Here is a 20,155-nt window from a genome sequence, read left to right as displayed (position 1 = left end):
AATGGTCGACTTTGGTTTAGTGAGAGAATCTTAGTAAAGAGTAGTTCATGTGAAAAGGGGATCGCTAGTGCTACCTACACTCCTGGAAATGGAAAAAAGAACACATTGACACCGGTGTGTCAGACCCACCATACTTGCTCCGGACACTGCGAGAGGGCTGTACAAGCAATGATCACACGCACGGCACAGCGGATACACCAGGAACCGCGGTGTTGGCCGTCGAATGGCGCTAGCTGCGCAGCATTTGTGCACCGTCGCCGTCAGTGTCAGCAAGTTTGCCGTGGCATACGGAGCTCCATCGAAGTCTTTAACACTGGTAGCATGCCGCCACAGCGTGGACGTGAACCGTATGTGCAGTTGACGGACTTTGAGCGAGGGCGTATAGTGGGCATGCGGGAGGCCGGGTGGACGTACCGCCGAATTGCTCAACACGTGGGGCGTGAGGTCTCCACAGTACATCGATGTTGTCGCCAGTGGTTGGCGGAAGGTGCACGTGCCCGTCGACCTTGGACCGGACCGCGGCGACGCACGGATGCACGCCAAGACCGTAGGATCCTACGCAGTGCCGTAGGGGACCGCACCGCCACTTCCCAGCAAATTAGGGACACTGTTGCTCCTGGGGTATCGGCGAGGACCATTCGCAACCGTCTCCATGAAGCTGGGCTACGGTCCCGCACACCGTTAGGCCGTCTTCCGCTCACGCCCCAACATCGTGCAGCCCGCCTCCAGTGGTGTCGCGACAGGCGTGAATGGAGGGACGAATGGAGACGTGTCGTCTTCAGCGATGAGAGTCGCTTCTGCCTTGGTGCCAATGATGGTCGTATGCGTGTTTGGCGCCGTGCAGGTGAGCGCCACAATCAGGACTGCATACGACCGAGGCACACAGGGCCAACACCCGGCATCATGGTGTGGGGAGCGATCTCCTACACTGGCCGTACACCACTGGTGACCGTCGAGGGGACACTGAATAGTGCACGGTACATCCAAACCGTCATCGAACCCATCGTTCTACCATTCCTAGACCGGCAAGGGAACTTGCTGTTCCAACAGGACAATGCACGTCCGCATGTATCCCGTGCCACCCAACATGCTCTAGAAGGTGTAAGTCAACTACCCTGGCCAGCAAGATCTCCGGATCTGTCCCCCATTGAGCATGTTTGGGACTGGATGAAGGGTCGTCTCACGCGGTCTGCACATCCAGCACGAACGCTGGTCCAACTGAGGCGCCAGGTGGAAATGGCATGGCAAGCCGTTCCACAGGACTACATCCAGTATCTCTACCATCGTCTCCATGGGAGAATAGCAGCCTGCATTGCTGCGAAAGGTGGATATACACTGTACTAGTGCCGACATTGTGCATGCTCTGTTGCCTGTGTCTATGTGCCTGTGGTTCTGTCAGTGTGATCATGTGATGTATCTGACCCCAGGAATGTGTCAATAAAGTTTCCCCTTCCTGGGACAATGAATTCACGGTGTTCTTATTTCAATTTTCAGGAGTGTATATTTGTGTACTGATACTGTTTTTTGGATCGGCACCATGTCGGGTACAAGATAAATTTCAGTATCCACGCACGTAAAAAAAAAGTTGGAATAGTGGTGAACATGAAGTTCATTTCCGCCCTTTTTAATGCTCGTAAAAACCACACATTGCATGTTGTACCACCACACAGCGAGACCTTCAGAGGAGATGGTCCGGATTTTTGTACACACCGGTACCTCTAATAGCCAGTAGCATGTCCTCTTGCATTGATGCATGCCTGTATTCGTCGTGGCACACTATCCAAAAGTTCATCAAGGCACTGTTGGTCTAGCTTGTCCCACTCCTCAACTCAACGTTGATCCGGTGTAGGTACCTCAGAGTGGTTGATGGGTCACGTCGTCCATAAACAGCCCTTTTCAATCCATCCCAGGAATGTTCGATAGGGTTCATGTCAGTAGAACATGCTGGCTACTCTAGTCGAGCAATGTCGTTATCCTGAAGGAAGTCACGCACAAGACGTGCAAGATTGGGTCGCGAATTTTCGTCCATGAAAACGGGCGCCTCGCCAATAAGCTTCCGATACGGTTGCACTATCGGTCGGAGGATGGCATTCACGCGTCGTACAGCCTTTACGTCACCTTCGATGACCACCAGGGGGGTATGTCGGCTCCACATAATGCCAAACTGAAACAGCAGGGAACCTCCGCCTTGCTGAATTCGGTAGACAGTCCGTCTAAGGCGTTCTACCTGACCGGATTGCCTCCAAACACGTCTCCGACGATTGTCTGGTTGAAGCTATAAGCGACACTCATAGATGAAGAGAAAGTGAAGCCGATCCTGAGCGGTCCATTTGGCATGTTGTTGGGTCCATCTGTACCGCACTCCATGGTGTCGTGTTTGCAAAGATGGACCTCGTCATGGACGTCGAGAGTGAAGTTGAGCATCATGCAACGTATTGCGCACAGTTTGAGTCGTAACACGACGTCCTGTGGCTCCACGGAAAGCATTATTCAACACGGTGGCGTTGCTGTCATGGTTCCACCGAGCCATAATCCGTAGATATCGGTCATCCACTCCAGTAGTAGCCCTTGGGGCGTCTGAGCGAGGCGTGTCATCGACAGTCCCTGTCTCTCTGTATCTCCTCCATGTCCGAGCAACATCGCTTTGGTTGACTCCGAGACGCCTGGACACATCCTTCGCTGACAGCCCTTCCTGGTACAAAGTAACAATGCGGACGAGATCAAACTGCGGTATTGACCGTCTACACATGGTTGAACTACAGACAACACGAGCCGTGTACCTACTTCCTAGTGGAATGACTGGAACTGATCGGCTCTCGGACCGCCTCCGTCTAATAGGCGCTGCTCATGCATGGTTGTTTACAACTTTGGGCGGGTTTAGTAACAACTCTGAACGGTCAGAGGGGCTGTGTCTGTGGTACAATATCCACTGTCAACGTATATCTTCAGGAGTTTTGGGAACTGGGGTGATGCTAAACTTTTTTTTGATGTGTGTAGATCTGTGGGAGTAAAAGTAGTCTGCTACTGCGACAGAATAGCCAATCCTATGAAGCAAGTACCAGGTGGCCAAGAGGTTTCTGTTCGCCTTGGACGTAGCTCTTGTACAGGCTGGCGCCACACAATAAGACGCTCTCTAGGCACTTGCGGAGGGTTCCAAAGTGTTCGTTCGGCAGTGTTCCGGGAGACGCGAAAGACAGGCGGCACGGAGTACGTGTGAGAGTTCCTACTCATAGTTAATTCATTATCACGTTTTTGTAGATTTCACATCCTGTCTAAATTTTCGTCTTGCTCTCATCGCTCATGGCTCATTGAGCGGCATACGGAATTTTTCTGGTTAATTTCGGTACATTATAACCAGTTACAATTGGCCACGCGTGCAAGCCATTGTTCCGCTCTACCTCTGTTCAAACATATGGACTCGTGATGTCTCTTCTCAGTTCAGTCTGATTTAGTTCGTTGGTGATCTCACCAGTATAGCGTAATTGAATAGAATTCGCTTTCTGTTCGGAATGTAGTTTCCACATGTCTTTGTTGTCTCAGCACGTGTTAAGCACGGATCTGGGATCCTTATGCTCGCAGATCGTTACTCACAGTAATGTATCCTGTCCAATTTGGTCAGCTGCTCTGCATTTTACCACTCATTTTATGCACAATCTTTGTTTTTGACCACCACGTGGTCGCTGATTGTGAGATTCGTCATATGTCACAGTTACTGATTCTCGACGTAAAACTTCCAAATTTGTCTCAGAATTTCTTCTATGGTGCAACTGTCACTAGATTAATCTTATCGATGAATTCTTGTTCATTTTCTTCGTACACTCAAGCCAAGGGAACGACCGTTTACCAACCATGTGCATACTGGTGAAGTTTTTTTTATTCTGATATTTGTCCTGACTATTATATGTGTATATGTGCGTGAATGTCGCCATTGAAAGGTTCATCTGACCCTCCCATAATTAATAATTAATGATAAATTCTCCAAGACGCAGTTGTAAATGTAATTTTGTTACTCAGCCGAGAGTTCTTTGAAGAACAGCAACCATCTTATTAGTTGTTTAGCTTTTTAATATGGTCAGCTATTTTTGAATAAACGTGATATTTTTCCCAGAGCACATGTTTACGTATTCCCTAACAAACTTCCATTTTACGCCCTACTGCTATCCGTTGTGCAGCAGATAAATATGGCCAAGTAATTTATTTAAAATTTATTCAACTATCCTAAATGTGCAGATCTGGAAACTCAGTTCATCTAATCATCAAAGGCTTTTCTTTCATGCATATCCAGATAGTGTCTTCCTATCTTCCATGTCCATTTTTATGGACAACTCCATCACGAGCACCGATCCCCAAGCAGATCCTTCAAGCACAGAAACATTTCAATTCGTTTTCACCTCGATCTGTTTTCGAGTAGAAAAGGAATGGAATTGACTAGTTGTAGTACAGTGTACCCTCCGCCACGCCCCTTACAGTGACTTGCGGAGTATCTATGTAGATGTAGATGTAGCGGGCGCAAACTGTTTTGTCCATGAGAAAATGGTTCAAATGGGTCTGAGCACTATGGGACTTAACATCTGTGGTCATCAGTCCCCTAGAACTTAGAACTACTTAAACCTAACTAACCTAAGGACATCACACACATCCATGCCCGAGGCAGGATTCGAACCTGCGACCGTAGCAGTCCCGCGGTTCCGGACTGAGCGCCGGAACCGCTAGACCACCGCGGCCGGCTTTGTCCATGAGTTCTTTTATAGATGCACAGCACTACTCGTACGGATTTTTTTGACATTACCGACCATACGTACTCAGTACGGTTCATTTTGGGGAAGGTTACTGGCTACTTCACTCTCGAAACCCAAATCATTCAGATACTGCTGTGCTACCTTTCGTCGGTGGTACGTGACAATGTCATGTTGAAAAGCGAATGGCCCATGCTTTACACCACTGAAATGATCTCTTGCTGTGATGATTACTTTCTCTTCAATGATTTTACAGTTCACCATACGATTGACTAGACTTGTACGTGTTTCCATCCTTACAATCTCTTTGCAACAAAAAGCACCCTACACCATAACACATCCAGGGCACCTTTTGATTTCGGTAATATACTCATTGTTCAGTTTCTCTCCTGTCTCAATCAAGTGTCTGAAGCCAGCATCACTAACATACACATTAAACCTTTTGTCGTCGCAGAAAATTACCTATACCAATCTTCCACGGTCCATACATTTTTTAAAAAACTGAATCCTGTCGGCGATCTGGTTCTTAGTAGACATAGGTTTCTTATCGAAATTTTCTTGTTGAGATTGATCTCTTAAAGTCGTTTAATCACTGCTTGACGCGAAATTCTCTTTTTGTAATGCAGTTCTGATACGAAAGCAGTATGACACCTACGCATTTTCCTTCTCACTTTGCTAGAACTTTTATTACGCAACACCGATGGGGAATTGCGTCCCTCTTACGACCACATCTGTGCCGGAAGTTTGATATTACGGTTTTTCTCTGCTTTTTAAAAATAGGTGCCACTGCGTTTTGGTTAATGAACTCTTCCTTTGAATTTTCTTAATTGAATCTCCTGAAGTTTTAGGGCTGACGTCATTCCTTGCTTCCTTGGGGAAATATCCGTCATTCTTCCCGTAACCCAGAACTAAAATTTCATGTTACATGTCTGCAGTGAACTTTCGCAAATATATAAGACAATAGGAAAACCATAACAATGGTAGTGAAAAACAGTGAAGGTACAAATTATTAAGCTGAATTTACTGTGACATGTTTTTACTTCAGATCAAAGGATACAGAATATTTCACTCTTCAGCATCTGTTATCAGGCACAAAGTGTCAGAAGCGAGTACTGTTGTCTCATCTAGTGGAATAACAGTAAGTTATTGGCACAGTTGCTGTTTTCAGATTATGTAGTAATTAATCTGAACAGATTTCCAGCAAGGTTTTCCATTCATATATATGTTTAAATTGGGAAAATAAATTTCTGTTCATAAAAATATTGTTTTAAATCAGTTGATAAATGTTTCTGACTGTGTATGGTTCTAAAAATATCAACATTCAAGCGAAACGTCGAGTAAAGTGAAGTGAAACAATAAAATATTGCCATGCAAGAAAGCGAGGATATTGCTTTGGGCTGCTGTGTATCTTTGAACTTGGTGCCATTTCTACATAAGTCAAGTTGCCTCATTTTCTTACCTGTTAAAATACTACCCTGTCATTGGCTGCTTCATTTTAATTCTACATTGAAACTAGATACAGAGGCGAGGGGGAAGGTGAGAAGAGATTGTGTACAAAGCTGTTGATATACTTTCCGGGATGTGAGGTCGTGGTCCAAGAACGTTTCTGCTCCTTACGTTTCTTCCAGGACTGCGCTGGACTTCCTCAGAGGCGCTGCTCCGCTGAGTCTTGCCGGAAACGTAAGGAGCAGAAAAGTTCTTGGACCACGGAAAGTATATCAACAGCCATGTCACCCGGTCGTGAAAGCCTTTATTCTACAGTTGTGTACAAAACTTAACTGGTCTAGTTCCGCCATCTAGAATGTTTTCTAAATTTCCCTTATAATTACCTTTTATTCAACATCTTGTATTTGTGATGCCATTGGTAGTATAGGTATGGAGTTTTTGTTCCCATTGTGTTTTTACAAGTCATTCATTGCAAAGTGCTCCAGGTGCGCCATAGATACAGGGTGTAACGGGAGGACTGGTCAGTATTCAGGGATATCAGAGGAACGCTCATTCGAAACAAAAAATGTCTAGTATACATGGGCTCTGAAATGCATACCTTAAGAACTATGAGCACTTCCTCATCTTCGTTATTGTGAAACAGATCTGTCCTACTACAAGCTCTTTGCATTCCATATTTTGGTAGGAGTTGGTATGGACCCACACAAGAAAGAATTAGGCTCTAAAATGCATATAATAACAGGTATGAGCAGTTGTTCAGTAAAAAAGATGTCCTTCCCACTATAGAAAATTAAAGAGTACTCGTTGATCTCAAGGTACTCTTTTTAGAGCCAATGTTTACTGGACTTTTTTGCTTCAGATGATCGTTCTTGTGCTGTCAATGAAAACTGACCATTCCTCATGGAACACCCTGTATGCTATCGTTCGCCACGCGTGGTTGTTATTTCATTCAACTGACGCGTTTAAGCTGTTCAGTTGATCTATTTAAATCACAATCACTCATTTACGTCCATTACAATAATGTCATCATATCCGCACACACTAGCGACACCTATTACCATAAAATACTGTCTTATATCGTTATAGATAATAGACATAAATGTTAGCTAGTTCTTTCGATCACAAGTTCGCCTTACATTTGGGTCTTTGCACTAGTTTCTTCCAAACTGTTCTTTCTCCATTGCGATTATGGTAGTTAAAACGGCAGGTTATATTTAAAGTGCAGCTACTCACAGAGGTAAATTAAAGTCTGGGGTGTAACTAACGTATGGCAACGAAAATTACTAGATATTTTAATGCTTTAGCGTGGAAGCAATTTACGCTGGAAAAAATTTGTTACAATTTTGGCCACCATATGCAAATCTGGCGCTTTGATTGCAAGAAAGACGTATAGAAATGTTTCCATTTGTAATGGATTAGGATCGGAACGTGAGCGGAAGAGGTCAAACAAGTGAGACTGGCATAACATAGGTTTATTATTAACCGCCGCTTACACAGTTTGTTCCATAAGAGCACCCGGGATATCGGCGTGGTGCTGTATAGCGTCATATTTGCATCATGTGGCCGAAATTGGAACTCACTGTTTTCTAGCATTAACGCATTAGCATATCTACTAAGTTTCGTTGCCGTTCCATAGTTAAAATCCACACTGCAGCTCCGTGAGTGGCTGCACTTTAACTGTAACCACTCGGTATTATAAATTTTGGACTAATGAACAAATATACAGCCGGCCGAAGTGGCCGTGCGGTTAAAGGCGCTGCAGTCTGGAACCGCAAGACCGCTACGGTCGCAGGTTCGAATCCTGCCTCGGGCATGGATGTTTGTGATGTCCTTAGGTTAGTTAGGTTTAACTAGTTCTAAGTTCTAGGGGACTAATGACCTCAGCAGTTGAGTCCCATAGTGCTCAGAGCCATTTGAACCATTTTTTGAAAAAATATACATAAGAACATACCAGTTCAAAAACATCAATCAAAATCATTGAATAAAGCTGACATAGTAGGTCTGTATTATCCAGTAAGCAGCATAAGACGCGCGCAGTTTCGAGAATACAAATTTTTATTAGTTCATTCGACAAATAAAAACTTATGAAGTGAGAGGTACGCTTGTAGTTACCTTACAATACTACACTTACAATACTACACAGTGCAGCTGCTGTAAGGGAAGACAGACACTCGAAAGAAGTTCCAGCGCTTTGGAAGGAACACAGCTGCCGTTTGCTGACACCTGACCCACCAAGTCGACGCCCACTGTGCGAGTGGGTTCTGACGTTCTGCCGAGTATCGTCTTTCGGGGGAAAACACAACAGCACTCAGGCAGCTCTAGGAGCAGTGCTACACAGTATCCCCGAGTTTCTGGAAAAGTCTGTATTGGGAGAATAGTGAAATGAAACACTTTCCGAACAGCTGAGATAATTAAATGCTCCAAGACTATATAGATTCTTATTATATTCAATAATCCTCTCTATAAACTATATGAAACTGAAATCTCTACACCCAATTTCAGTAAATCATTGTTCATTAAATAATCATCACCTTATTTAGCATCGACTAAACAGGTGCAGCATGACGTAATTTCTCCTTCAGCTCCTTCATAGAAGAGACGCGACTGACGGTTACTCAGATGTATTCTCAGTACTTCTGTTATTGATAAATGCATTACTCATTGTACAGGTATACGTAAATGTTACCTAGTTTGTGCTACCAAGCGAGGTGGCGCAGTGGTTGGCACACTGGACTCGCATTCAGGAGGACGACGGTTCTAATCCGCGTCCGGCCAACCTGATTTAGGTTTTCCATGGTATCCCTGAATTACTTCAGGCAAATGCCGGTGTGGTTCCTTTGAAAAGGCACGGCCGATTTCGTTGCTCATCCTTCCCCAATGCGATGGGACTAATGACCTCGCTGTTTGGTCCCCTCCCCCGTACCAACCAACCAACGTAGTTAGTGCTCTTGTTAGATGTTAGAAGAAACATGGGTCTCTCACTTCTAAAATGTCAATAATACTGGGATTAGCATAAATTGGAAAATTTCATGGGAGACATTTTGTTTATCAATATTTTTCAAGAAGTCGAGAAGAAACAATGGCCCGCAGATACTCTTCAACACTGTGTTCGGCAATATCCTGCATAAATCTCAAGCCTCTATAGATTGTCTCAAGATTTCAGGTAACGTAACACTATTGATGGTGGTGCGTTTGACGAAAGAGGGCATTAACATTGTTTTACGAGTATCCTGAGAACTTAAAAAGTAGGTTGCGATTTTTAGCTAAAATGTGCCCGATTATAGACGATTCAATTTTAAAAATCCGCGAAACAAGCGAAAAGACTAAACTTTTATGTCTGTGTCACAGCATTGTAGTCCTCGTACATACTGATTTTTACTATCAAAAGTTTTATGAGAAATCTTAATACGATTGTATAAGACCTGTGATGAATCTTACCTAGTGGTCTCTGGTAGTAACAGACTCAGTCGCGGTAAACAAATTTCCACATAAGAGAAAGCAACATACCAGCTGACACAGGGAGCCTCTTCCGTTTGTAGTTAAGCTGAATATCGTCACCTATGTATCCGCAATTCATGTGCAATTTAAGGATACAATTAGTCTTCCATTGTGACAACTTCGATTTTCAGCTGCGGTAGTTGATGTGTGAAAGACCCAAAGACCCCTTGAGCTGCAGATTACTACTTAGTAGCCTAGTTTGGTAATCAATACCGCAAAACCTTATCTGTGATATTAATTGTCTGGTACATAATCAAGTTTAGTGCTTCTTCGTTCTACGAAACAGGTAGTTACACGATTTCGTAAGCACAGATTGATACGAATGATAATTTGAAACTGGTTGTTACAATAAATAATTAACTTCTGTTTCTTTAATAACTAGCATGTCTGAAAGGATGCATTGTTTTTTAAAATGGCTTTACAATCACATCAGACTCTTCCAAATATTTTACTGTTTTTCCACAGTTACTTAATATGCAAAGATTTTCTAAAGCTTAATTTATAGTTATAGGAGGGACAGCAAATGTAAATGGATGAGGCAACAGACTGTATTGGAAGAAATAATTTTGACTGTAATGAAAGCCAAATGGATATGGACGGGACAAACAACCTGATGAGTGGATGTTAGACGGATCAAGACTGTTAAAGAACAGTCCTGATCCGTCTAACATCCATTCACCAGGTATCCAAGAGATAAGAAAACACAGGGAAACTGATGTAATGTAAAGCAGATGTAAGAGAATAGAAAACACGTAGGAACAAGAAACATCTACACTTGACCTTTTTAAGGCATGGTGTATTCAAAATGATAGTTCCATTCGGCAGACAAACATTTTTCGAGCTAATACTATGCTCTCCACAAACTGGCTGAATTCATAGTTATCTCATTGTTGTTATTTAACACGGAGCAAACATTTAGTTCTCTAACACCGCAAAAATTGCAGGAAAGGACAAATTATATCCTACAATTACTACCTGATCTTACGGCCATAAAATTGTGAATGACTGTAAAAGAAATATGATTGGTGAAGCCTAGAATTTACTGGTAACATCTAATATTTACCGTCACGGTGTGTCAATATTCTAAATTTCCTATTGCATGCATAGCTTCCGAACAATTATCAGGAGATTTTCTTAAATATTAGGAATAACGCATGCGAACTAGCAAAACTATATTCATTAAAAAATCATCTTAGCTATTATTGAAATAGTATGTACTGATTTTAAAATTACATTATGTAAATGTTCTTGAATTTCATTGTGACTGTAAAGAACAGTATCCCATTTCTAAAATTAGTGAAAAATGGTATACTTACTCAAAAAGTTATAAAAGTTGTAAATATTATATATTGAATTAAAGGAGAGATAGGCTACAGACTGGTGAAGCAGCTGATTTCGTAGTGAAGCTGGACAGGAGCAGAAATGTTTAGAAAACACGTAAATACAGTAAACAGAAATTTTACTAAACTTACAACTTTCTCCAAGCGTTGCGAAGAAATTTTGCAAAAGAACAAAATGCAATAAAGTCCAGCTATTACAAGGAAGCAACTTGAGGAGCATCATGCAGTGCGAGGTTCCTGCTAATAACGGACGAGCGAACTGTCGAAGGCGAAGTAAGACTGAACACTGTCGAAGAGTATGATTGAGATGGGGCAACGTAGCTGCCGCCGGCCGTCCCATATAGCGGTGACAGAGGGCGCTCGTAGTCGGAGCCGCTGAAGGTGTGGGTCAGCACGCATACATCACTGAACCCCCCAGATCCCTCCGCGACAGCTACGGGCGTTTCCGTTGCCAGCAGTGAGACGCCGGTGAGGATGGTATCTAGCTATCATACCACAAAAACAAGTTCCCTTGTGTTACTGTTGATGTTCAGGATCCTTTAAAAATGTTTAATTGATAGAGAAAACAATTGTAAGATATTATCTTAGGCATCAACTGTAGTTGTCTAAGTGATCTGCAGTTATTTAGTGGTTAATCAAATTAATATTCAAATGTTCATGACGTCTGACAAGTAATTCTATGTCCGTGTGACTGTAACGGTGGCTCTTCCGTGTGTGTGGCTAACTTGCTATATGATTTATCAAATGTTATCGTTCCGTCATTCATGCTTTGTTACGAATCCATTGCTTCTTCCTCAACCCACAATCTTCTACTCAAAACCTTCTCTTAATCTTAACCCATTACTGGCCAAAACTCTATCGGATCAATTTTTTGCAAACTTTTATGCATAAATACGTTACATTGAGTGATTAATTGAATAAAAAGTTGTTTTGAAAATTTTCAGTTTATTAGAACAAAAACTACAGATCGCCCCATTTTTGGGACATTGGCCAAATGCGCTATCCAAATGCACAACCTTATTCTCCATGCATAAAATTGTAGAAACAACACAAGCAATAACTAAGGAATGTTTTAATATTATTGAATGTCTATTCAGTATGAAATAAAGCAAAACACTTGTCGTGTACACCAACAAACATACCACTTTCTGCTCCATCTCGTAACGCTTTCCTTCTTTTGGCTTCTGGAGGTACAACTGTAGCATTAGCTTAATCTCGGATGGTTATGAGCTCTAAAGTACCGGCTACATCATGTACAACAGACTCATTGTTCAGTACATTTTCGTCAATGTTTTCTTCATCTGTTACTACATCTGCATCGGGTGGAATAATCGCCAGTTCTACGTCGTCATCTTCATCGTCACTCTCTTGATGGTTCTCTAGTTCTCCTAGAATTTATTCACGTGTAAGTCCACGCTGCATGTTTTTATCCTGTTAGAATCGTAAAATTCGAATAGAATATGGAAAAAAGCAGATACAAAGAATTTAAAATGCAATTCTTCTCTGTATAATACGTGTATACAAGAATAGGGCACATCAACAATAAACGATAGTGTAACATGCCATTGTCCCATTATTGGGACGCCTAAAGTATATCAATATTGCATTTACTTGAAAAAATCTGAAATATACTTAATCTTACACAGACATCCGTATGTCCGTAGCAAACGCGCCCAGACAACTAGATCACAGCTCACTGTCGTCTAGGAACTACCAGCAGACATACAGTGTTGCCAAGTGCGAGAACAAAAAATCGGCAAATTTATAATTTTCCTGACGTGCAGTAGTTAGAAACAAGTTATTTATTTTACATTTACAGGCATTATATCAGTTAGTTGAACCTACAGGTGCAACAATAAAGGCTAAAAGCTCCATTGCTTACGTAGAAATACGTCCCAAAAAAGGGACAATGACCACTAATGGGTTAAAGAATTCGCTTCCACTACTAATGATACTAATACTATAGAAGAAGTACACCAAAAATGGAATACTACTGAGGTGGCTGTAGACTGATGTAAGTATTTTAATCAACTCAAAATTACCATTTTGCATGAGAAGTACACGAATCTCAAGTACAAGAATAAACTCATTTCATTTGTAACAACGACAATATAACAATACCAGGGTAGCACTCTCCACAAGATTTGTGTGCAAATTAGCAAGACATATATATAGCAGTTGGTTGAGAACTGTCACGAGTAGCTGCTAAACAAATGCATCCCGGACATGTACAATGGGTGACATTCTAGACAATCTCCCATGTCAGGGAAGCTGTTTATACTAATTCGAAGTCCATAGCATAAAGCATTAACGTTGTTCACCACGTGGGACTGGGCATTGTTCTGCGAAAATATGTAATATGAATTTACCTAAATGAGTTTCCCTATAATTGGCCTAATGTAATGATTTGTGCTACAAGTGCTCTCGATATGCAGTAGCTGACCTTGCATAGGAATCAATGACCTTAACCATCACACAATGCATTTGTCTGTTTTTAGGTCAACGTGACAAGCAGTGAGACTACGGTCAGCTCGAAAGAATCTATAGCATATGAGACGGTTAGTGCGGGACAGGTTGAAGTGGGACTGTTAGTGCAGAATAGGTTGAAGTGAGACTAGTCTGAAGTCACCAACGGTATCGAAGCAACTCCATGAACTACTCTGTACGATCTGCTATAATGATGCGGTTAACACAACATTCACCTCGTTCTGTGGCCACAATACGAGCGACCTTTTTCTAGCCACTGGTTCGATCCACAGATACTATCATAGCACACGCACAAGCTGAGAAAACAGAGACGTCTCCCTATGGCAAACCTATATCCTAGAGAATAATAGCTCTGCTTCGTTAGAATTCAGTCACACACTGATATTATGCCGTTCCATAAATCAAATTTGTACTTTCACCAATCTTTCCACGCTTTTGGCAGTAATTCATTGACTGAGCTTTGTATGAAATCCATCTTACTAATCACACGAGACGCGTCTGTCGTTATCCCCTCGTTAGAAGTTTTTTGTGATGCTAATTTCTGGACACTTTTGAATCCTTACTTTATACAGACCAAAAAGTATAGGTTATTTCATTAATTATAAATAAGACTTCTGCTGAATATAGGCATTCTGTTATAAGAGGTGAGAACGATGTGGATAGTCAGAGGTTGCTACTACACACATTTTTTTCTCGCAGTGAATGATACTCACACCGAGATCGTTACTTGTAATAGCAATTGAGGAATCTAGCAGTGATCGCCTCTGCAAAGCCCTGATCGTGCTTTTTGCTGTTATGCTTCCTCCAACGCGTTACTAAGCGTCAGGTGTATTTAGACTGTAAATATTATACCCGGAGACACATAAATCTTGAGCTGATGAACATTCTGTCCTATGAGAGCCGTTTGTCTTTTGACATTACCAGAGGTGTTGAATGGGGTTACCAATCATTCTTCACATCCCTCAACGCTCCTCTTCCATGAATAACAAATTTGCCATCGGAACGGTCACGTGCATTATACACGCGCTCCCCTAACGCGTGCAAGACATTGAAGGGTGTGGAATACACCAGTGTGCCAACCGGTGTGACCGAGCGGTTCTAGCCGCTTTAGTCTGGAACCGCGCTACCGCTACGGTCGCAGGTTCGAATCCTGCCTCGGGCATGGATGTGTGTGATGTCCTTAGGTTAATTAGGTTTAAGTAGTTCTAAGTTCTAGGGGACTGATGACCTCATATGTTAAGTCCCATAGTGCTCAGAGCCATTTGAACCATTTACACCAGCGTCTTTTAAATATGCCCATAACCAAAGTTCAAATGGCTCTGAGCACTATGGGACTTAACATCTGTGGTCATCAGTCCCCTAGAACTTAGAACTACTTAAACCTAACTAACCGAAGGACATGACACACATCCATGCCCGAGGCAGGATTCGAACCTGCGACCGTAGCAGTAGCTCGGTTCCGGACTGAGCGCCTAGAACCGCGAGACCATCGCGGCCGGCCATAACCAAATATCACGTTGCTTAACATCAGGTGAAAGTGGAGGCTATGCTTCTGGACCTCCTATATCAATCCATCGCTCATGCAGTGTGCGTAGAAATTGGATAGTTCCCCGTCGTGCATAGCCAACATCCGTTGTCTTTCCCTAATGGCAACGGACACCAAAAACGTGGATGATACGTCGCGCGGAAATTGGTGATGAACAACACCGGTTACTTTGTTTCGTAAAGTGTATAATTGTAGGAGTCTACCAACCGCAAATGTTGCCCACATATTCCCACTACAGTGAACCCGATGCCTTGCTTCCATGATAGCTCACGAATTTGCATTTGCCCACACGGTGTTATCCGATTTAGTGCGAATGTCGTCACATCCCTGAATAAAATGCTAAGCGTGAATAGCAGATCATCATCTCCCTTTCTTAGAATCAACTGACAGGACAGTAATCTGGCATGGCAAAAGTGACGTGGATAAAGCAACAGCTCGTGGACAACTGACCACGCAAGAGAGTGCTTTATACCATCAGCAGCTCCAACTTTTTTGCAACCTTGTTTCAGGATCATCTTCCGCTCATCGGTCTTTCATATCCGGTGTGCAAATTGTTGGAAGTCAGTCGAGATCTCTTTGTACTTGTCAAGAATGATTCCGGGTTCGCAAGTCGCTGTAACAATCTGTTCAACATTTCTTTTTTCACACAGAATGCGTGTCTCTAAACTAACGCCGCAGCCTAAAGTAATGCAGAATTCCGTGTCTGTCAGTTATAATTTGGGATAACAGGACTCCAGTTGACTGTTTACCTTTTTCACACTATAGAATAATTAATTTTGTTCTGATGGAAGCACAACCTCACAACGGTAACAAGAATGGCTGATGTTGTAAACAGTAGTAAGTGCTTAGCTCACTGGACAGATGAAACGTTTAGCCGTTACAGATGGCGCAGCGATCGACTCACGTGCTCAACGGCGCTCGTACTGGCTGTACGTGAGCACCAGGCAGTAACGACTAGTAGGATATTTATCTTTGATGCGGACACACTCTACGTAAATATGAGTAAGTGTAACAACGTGACAGAGTGGCAAAAAGTGGTACTTGTATTTGGCCGTGTCCATGGCCATATAGTGTGCAAAGTGGCCACATTTGTTGGCGTATCGCGGCTAAATGTTCAACGTCTGTACAAGCAGTGCTGTGACACACCTTGCCACGAAACACGTCAGGATTGTGGTCGGGAAAAGGGACTTGATTTAGAAGGCCCGGAGACGCGTTGCACTGCTTGTGGATCAAAATCGCTTCCAAGGCCGACAAGAATTCCTGCAGGCAGAGAATGTAGGTTCATCCAAACCTGTTAGCGAGAAAACATTGCGACGGGAACTGCATATTATGAAAATTTGGGGTCGGTCAGATCGCAAGAGGCCATTGCTCACATAAACACTTAAAGACTACAACAGTAAGTGTCATCGGGTTGGATGAATATATTACTGTTGTTCTGAACACTCCGCCACCCTATTACATCACTACTGTTCTGCAAGATCGGTGGAATATCTTGGAGCAGCTGCTAAAACACCGACGTCAGCATTTTAGCAGTATGGTGGAAATGGGCGATCGAAACCGCAGCGAGTGGCTTAATCAGGATGCGACGTACCTGAAAACCTTGTGGACTCGCTTTCTAACCAATACCAGGCAGTTATCAAGTCCAGGAGAGGAAATAAACAGTGTTAAATGATGCTCGTAATGGTTTCTCTAGAGGCCACTAATTTTTGGTCCTGTGAGCTTAAGGGCCCTTGTCCACGACAAGAATAGCCGCCGGCCGCCAGTCCGGCAGATTCACCGGGTTTGTAGTGACACACTGTTTCTTATGAGGGTTTGTCCACGAGACGACGCAGCAAAACGACCGGCTTGGCTGCCGGATGCTCCTCCGGTTGCCCACTGCAAAGCCGGCAGCCGCACGCTGCACCGGGTTCTTAGTTGGACATGTTGGAACATGTCCACGAGTCGGAAGCTCGCCGGGTGCCGGAAGAGTTTAGTCGCGCCTCGAGCCGTCATACGTGCTACCTGTTGAGTTTCAAGATTAATGCTGAACTGAATATTGGTCGTGAAGTTTTGATTGCGATGGTCGAGGAACGACCCGTCATGTGGGATAAGAGAACCGAAGAATATAAGGATAGACGACTGACTTTGGAAGCGTGGAAGGGTGTGTGTACACAACTTAAAGAAGATTTTAAAACGCTTGGAGATAAGGAAAGAAATGATATAAGTATGTAGTTTAACTTCACCTCAAATTTATTTTGTTTCATTTTCATTACACACCACATTCCTTCTCTCTATACTATTGTTTGTTTCACATAAAATATGAACACATTAGGCGAACTTATTTAGCCACGGAATTTTCCCATTTTCAGAAACAAAGTAATTAGTGAACTGATTTCTGATAATGTTCGCTGACACGCCACCTCGTACTGCTTGTGTACGTGGCAGTTCTCGCAGGTCAGAGCCCAGATCTATAGTCGTATCCGCACACAGAGTATTAATACCCTCTTCTTTATGGATGAAATTTTGTTGAACAGTACAAGCCTTCACTATGTCAGACGAAAAGTCAGTGGAGACATTTAAAGGTAGGTCAAAAATCCTCCATTTATTGGGCATTATGCCAAAAGCACACTCTACAAATTGTCTTGCTTTGCTTAAGCGATAGTTGAAAATACGTTTAATGATATCAAGATCTCGCCCACCATAGGAACTAAGTAAATTATTATCCAATGCAAACGCTTCATCTGCTACGAAAACATAAGGCAATTCCCCTGGAATATTTTGGAATACCCTAGGAGGAGGTAGGTTCAGTGTGTTTGTCTGCAACATTTCCATAAAGACGTTTCTTTGAAAACACTTGAGTCACAATCTTTACCACAAGCACCGACATCCACATAAATAAAATTATAATTTGTATCTACAACCGCCATCAGGAGTAATGAATATAATTGAAAAACATTGATCTATTTTTTTGTAGTTTGATAACTCTGATATGTTTGCCATCAATGACCCATACGCTGTTTGGAAAGTTTGCAGTATTTTCAAACTGACGCGCTATATTCAGCCAGTGATTTTCCTCCAGAATGGGCGTATATGTGTTATGCAATAACAACCACATCTTCATACAAACTTCACGTACAATTCTAGTAATTGTTTTTATTCCCAGTCTGAAACTGTAATGGAGATCGGTGAAAGTATTTCCTGTTAGAAGGTACCTGAAATGACAAAAACATATGGGTTTGATTCTACTCCAGCCGGCCGGGGTGGTCGAGCGGTTCTAGGCGCTTCAGTGTGGAACGCGAGACCGCTACGGTCGCAGGTTCGAAACCTGCCTCGGGCATGGATGTGTGTGATGTCCTTAGGTTAGTTACATTTAAGTTGTTCTAAGTTCTAGGGGACTGATAACCTCAGATGCTAAGTCCCATAGTGCTCAGAGCCATTTGAACCATTTGATTCTACTCCGGCTTTCTTTTCTTTTCAGAAAAGATGGTAGAAAAAATGGGCCACAGGAAATTAAACGAAGGAAATAAGAGCGGTCCAGGAGCAAGCAAGAAGCGGAAATACGTATTTTATGAGCAGCTATATTCTCTAAAAAATAGCAGACAGACGAGAAACTTCATCAGAAATGCCGGATAACAGTGATGACGTGAACTCCACTGACAATCAGTCTGAAAAACATTGTCACCAAGTTAAAGAAAGGCCGCAGAAAACCAAAACAGCTACAAATTAGTTGCATAGAAAAATGATGACTATCATTGACGCCTCTATTGAGAAAGGCCACAGTAGAAGAATGTCTGTTTTTAGGGGGATTGCCCGTACTGTTAATAAATTTAACGATGATGATATCGTAGATTTCCAGTTTGAAGTCATGAAACGTATAAAAAGAATTAGGTCGAAACCACAATACAGAAACATGCATCAGCAAATCTGCCCAAGATTCCTGGAACTATGCCTCACAGGAATACCAAACTTTTGGTGGTACATCATCGTACCATACACCAAAGTCAGATCAAGATAGCAACTATTTGACATACATCTCTGCAGAATACTATCAAGTATCAACTTGTACAAGGCCACCTAATAAAGACATGTCTTTGGAAACGTATGCATGTCCTGCATCCACCGTATCCAATATTTCCGAGACATTTAATTTTTGAAACTAATTCTAATCGAACATTGTTTCTTTCATCTTAATGGAAATAAGAAAACCCTATTCACTGTCATTCTACTTTGTTTATCAAGAGCGTTTTTAAATTGTGGTGTTAATTTTTGATACAGCAAATTAATAGTTTGTAATAAGTAAATTTCAATTGTGTACTTACCTCAGTGTCACTGCAAGCATTTCAGTAGGAGATATGCAGTTTCGCATATTGGTGTCTTCGTGTTGCAAGTGAGTTTGTCAAACGTTGTTTTTGACATCCTGTAAAAAGTAAAGTGCTTTGTGTCGTTCTGTCGTAGTTTTTCATGTAGCGTACTGAAGGCACCAAATTGAAATCGATCTTGCAGCACAGGATGCACCCAATACTTCCTACGACGAGGCTGTTTCTTTTTGTAAAAATTGTGCACAGGTTGCTGTTATCCATCCTACTGCTCCGTATCACACAACTCGACTGCAGTATTTCCGGCGCCGTCTTCGTGGACAAGGGCGTCAGGTTTTCTACCTGCCGGCAGAAACGCCGCTCCGGCGAATATTCTTGTCTTGGACAAGGAACCTATGTCTGAAAACAGTGCCACAGTCATAGAACGAAGTACAGTGACTTACACAATCAACAAGAAATGACGGACAAACGGTAAAGGGAAGGCAGCCTACTCAATTGAGTGCCAACTTTTCTCGGCACAAGTTAAATTCCTCTTATCTCAATGAGTATTGGTTTCCGGAATATCTTTACAGACTTTTTTCTAGATTTGACCAATACTATCTCCTTTAAGAAAGTGGAACACTTCGTTTATTGTGTGTACCTGTTGGCTGATCAAAATGACCTGTCTATGTATGTCCTGCATATGTATAAATGTTTAAAGAAAGGCTCAAAGTGGAGATGAAACTTGTTTGTTGCATGTAGGCTACTGCTCTCGGATAGATAACAACCTAATCTCACAGTCGGATCATCATCTGTAGCGGCACACGG

At 42.5% G+C, this 20,155-nt stretch overlaps 1 long non-coding RNA gene across 1 annotated transcript in view; it reads right to left on the bottom strand.

The window, feature by feature from the left end:
* Positions 1-11,359: 11,359 nt before the first annotated feature.
* Positions 11,360-20,155, bottom strand: part of LOC126469526 (uncharacterized) — a 100,631-nt gene continuing 91,835 nt past the window's right edge. Inside the window, exons 2-3 of the long non-coding RNA XR_007586002.1 lie at positions 12,163-12,451; positions 11,360-11,505 (exon numbers count right to left, since the gene is read on the bottom strand). This is a non-coding gene — a long non-coding RNA (uncharacterized LOC126469526). The remainder of the gene's footprint in view (positions 11,506-12,162; positions 12,452-20,155) is intronic.

Source organism: Schistocerca serialis, chromosome 3 (genome assembly GCF_023864345.2).
Source record: "Schistocerca serialis cubense isolate TAMUIC-IGC-003099 chromosome 3, iqSchSeri2.2, whole genome shotgun sequence".
Classification (NCBI taxonomy): domain Eukaryota; kingdom Metazoa; phylum Arthropoda; class Insecta; order Orthoptera; family Acrididae; genus Schistocerca; species Schistocerca serialis.
This window is presented reverse-complemented; position numbering and strand designations above follow the sequence as displayed.